Raw genomic sequence first — 4,176 nt, 5'->3', positions numbered from 1 at the left:
TGTGTTAAGTTTAGACGCCCCTCTCTAATAAACGCCTTGTGTCTAATAGACGCCTCCTAATAATCGCCTCGAAAACCAAGGAAACGCTCCATAAAGTAATATCACGCAATTTTTTTTTCTTGATTCGGACTTCGAAGAGGCCAATGATGCCAACATGGTGGACTCCTATGACAATGAAGACATCGATATCATAGATGCCAAGTCTCACGCTTTTTGACCCAATCTCACGCTACCACGCCATTGAGACAGAATATCACGTTTTTTTCAAAATACTACAAATTGAGGAAAAAGTCTTAATTAATTTAAATTAAGAGATATATTTTCAGCTGTACTTTGGTAGAAATGAACGCTAATCGACCCTAATCGTCGATAATACTCACCGTTGTAGCTGGTGAGTAAACTTGATGGTTTAAAAACAACAAATGAATGAACTTCAAGGAATGAATGAAGGAAATTGCTTCTCTGCAATTACATTTTTAAAAACTTTCTGGGGGCATGCCCCCAGACCCCCCTAGAGGTTCGGCCCTTCGGGGCAACGCAATTTCTCACTCCACGCCAAACAAAAAACTTGGCATCTATGCGATATCGAACTATGAACGACGTCTCTAGGCTTTGCATTAGCGCAAATTAGATAAGTCTCCCATTCACACTCTGTTTTCTTTTTTATTCTGCGAGCAAACTACGCCTCCTTTTTTGTTTTGTTAACGTTGTTGCAGTAAAATTGTAATAAACGCCTCTCTCTTATAAACGCCTCATATCAATTTAACGCCCCCCTCAGGACCACTAAAATTTAATAGACGCCCCGGGCGTTTATTAGATCATTTATGGTATTTACAAAACAACCCTACACATAGATTTATGCGACGGAGCATAGGGTTTTTGCATTGCTTAAAACGCGAACGTGATATTTCCAAAAATCTCGTGAAAAGCGGCAGAAAAAGAACTTTTATGTTAAGTCCCGCCTTAATACTGCCGGCATCCCATGCCGCTATGTAAACCTGGATTGTTCGGATGCATCCTCGCAGGATCAAGACCATATTAGGTTACCGTGCAAGTACGCACAAAAACGGGTGAAAGAACGCATTACACTCGTCTTACTTCTCCTGGCTGTGTGCCACTATAAACACTGGAAAAGAATTGTATATGGACAGTCAAGTGAACAAGAGCTGGCAAATCGTCGCTTAGGCAGTCGTAGATTTTCCGATTTTTATTTTTCAATCAAAAACCAGCGCAAGCACTCACGAGCTCTCCGCAGACAGTCACAACAACAACTGGGAAAGACTCCACAGTTTGCAAAGGGCATCCGCTGACCATGAAGCCCGAGGGCTTGGAGTTGAGTCGAGGATAACGTCACGCTGCTTTATTTAGAAGATTTCTGTTAGATACCTTTTTTTTTTTTTTTTTTTTTTTTTTTTTTTTTTTTTTTTTTCCCCCCCCCCCCCCTAGTCTTTATTTTATATTACAGGCTTGAACTCAGTCCCCATTCTCATACCAAGAGTGGTTCGAGTCTTCTAGATGGGGCAGAAAAAAAAAAAAAAAAAAAATCAAGAAACAGCAATATTTTGCTATCATGCAAAGGCCCCACCAGTAAAATGATGTCCCTTGGTGCCAGGGCGTTTTTAGGGTTTGACAATTTAAGAAGTAATTAGATGATGGTACTTGGCTATAATGCAGACTTCACCAGGCAAGTCCGCTGATCCCTAGATTCCATAGCACAAATTGACTAGAAATATTTCTGCTCCCCCCCCCCTCGCCTCCCGCCCACAACACACCCCACCCCCAGGGATGAGATGCTACCAAGTCCATCACAGGGTAAACCCCCAGCACTTTAAATGCTGTACCCATCTATACAAGATTTCTGCCCCCCAAAAAACAACACAATAATCAGCAAAAATAACTGCAATAACACTTAAGCACGATGATGATGATGACAAGACTGTAGTTTCAATTGTTTACTACTTTATTACAATAATCAGAAGATATTTACATCTGTCATATTGCAACAAAAGTAACATTCTAGTTGACATTTTATTTCAAACAAATATTAAATATTTCTTTACAACAAAAACAAGATCTCAAAATATCCTCGAGCTATAAAAAAGACTGAGAGATGTACATGAAAAATCCTTTGCTTAAAAGTCTGAATCATTTATGAAAGATTATATTAACGAGATCAGATAAAAAAATGGGCCTGACCGACATGATCACATTCAAGGATTTTGAAAATCATTGTTGTTGCTGGTGAAGTAACTTCAATCAAACATATCAAATTTGCTGGTTTGTGTTGAACCTGCATCACATTCCAGGCCACTCGGTTTGGAACAAAAATAAAAATACACAAGCAAAGGAAATAAGAATGAAATTAATACAAATGTAATGAACGGAAATAATATTAACAATAAATGAATGGTGGTTACTATGATTGAATGTTTTTGGGGTGAGGGCTTTGTTACAATGAGTGGTGTTAATACAATGAAGACTATCATAATTATTGTATGATCACAATATGTTACACTGATGAGGCAATTAAGGCAAAAAGGCTTCATTTATCACAAGAATTTTAAGCATTTTATAAAATGCAGTCTACAATAACTTAACTATGTGCAAAATTTTTGACTACAATGAATAATTTAGATGTTTTATCAACAGATCAGCCTATATAGTCTACATTTGTGTATTTTAGTAACCTTTTTTCAAGAACAGCTTAACAGTACTCTAATGACAGTTTTTACATGTTCTTATTTAAATAATGCTAATACATAGCCAAATAAAATCTACTACATGAATTCAAGAGTGAAAGAATTACTGTTTTAGACTTGCTTATTAAAGCTGCATAGCCAGAAATTAAAGAACTTGGCTTATCTATTTACTGCTGGTAGGAACACTTTGAGATTTACAAAAGTACAAATATTGTTTTCAATCTAGAACCTTGATTAGGTTGTCATCATTTTACCTAACTTCTTTAATTGGTATGGAAACATTAATAAACATATATTCTAACTAAAACAATGCGATATGGAAGATAACTTCAATAATTATTGTAAACTAATATTTTTTAATCAGGTCCCTTTAATTTTTTTACTGATAAAAACTCTCTTAGACTAATAAATTTGTCTTCTGTATAATACATGGCAGTCAATTTGCTTTCAAGCCCACTTAATTTCATATCCTACAAAATTATACTCTCCATCAAAAATACTTTTACCTAAACGGAAGTCCTCTTAATTCACAATCTTGCTGAGAAGGAATGTGAGCACGTCTTCTAAACTCTCTTATCTTCTTTTTGCTCTTACTTTGCACTTGATCCGGTCTTGCTTCTTTAACTTGGCACTTCTTGCCGTGACCTTCAGACACACAATACTTGTGGTGCTACAATTGCCATTACGACAAGCAATTCTTGCACTTGTAAGCTGTCTTTTTACAGGTCCTGAGCAGACAAACTGTTGTCATGACAGAGGCTGGTAAACACAACTGAGTGTAAAAATTTACTAGCACTTGTTCACATGTTCCCTGTTCTTCAACTGACAGCAACCGGGAAGAACACATGTTGAGCACGCTCAATCTGCCCTCTGCAAATAGGACACAGGTCAATGTTTGCTGCACACACACTGCATGAAACCATGTGTCCACATGGACAAAACACTGTGTCAATCTGCGAGTCCATGCAGATTTTGCACTTCAGTGAGTCCTCCATCTTGTTCAACTTTTCTTGGAGCTCAGCAGCTTGCACGTCAGAGGTTTGAGGCATGTCTTCAAGCAGGAACTTAGCAGGAATATTTTGAATTGGATCACATCCACGCTTGTACAGAACTCTCCGGCAGTAATCGTAAACTTCCTTAGAAGTCCTTTGAACATCAAAGATGTACTTTTTCTCTGATTCTTCATCTCCAAAGAAGGAGATGACGGTCTCTTTCAAGTCTCTTGTGAATTGATCTGTAACAGCGTTCCGCACAGTTTCGCAGCGGTAAAATGCGTGATACTCTGTGATGGATCGGTACAAAGCACAGGCTGCTTGTTGACTCAGAAGTCGGAATGTGAACACAGTTTCACCATCACAGGTAATTATTCTGAGGTGCAGATTGTTCTTAACATGAGTCGCCATCTTTAACCCATTGTATGAAAACCTGAAAATAAAAACCATATGTTTAAATGATATGAACTTGAGAATATAAGTAA

At 37.6% G+C, this 4,176-nt stretch overlaps 1 pseudogene; it reads right to left on the bottom strand.

Moving 5' to 3' along the window:
- Window positions 1–3,293: 3,293 nt before the first annotated feature.
- Window positions 3,294–4,170, bottom strand: LOC144639956 (E3 ubiquitin-protein ligase MYLIP-A pseudogene; annotated as a pseudogene).
- Between the last annotated feature and the right edge of the window lie 6 nt (window positions 4,171–4,176).

Source organism: Oculina patagonica, unplaced genomic scaffold, assembly GCF_052425735.1.
Source record: "Oculina patagonica isolate OP01 unplaced genomic scaffold, crgOcupat unplaced1541, whole genome shotgun sequence".
In the NCBI taxonomy this organism is placed as follows: Eukaryota; Metazoa; Cnidaria; class Anthozoa; order Scleractinia; family Oculinidae; genus Oculina; species Oculina patagonica.
Note: the sequence above shows the minus strand (reverse complement) of the source record. Positions and strands in the feature narration are given on the sequence as shown.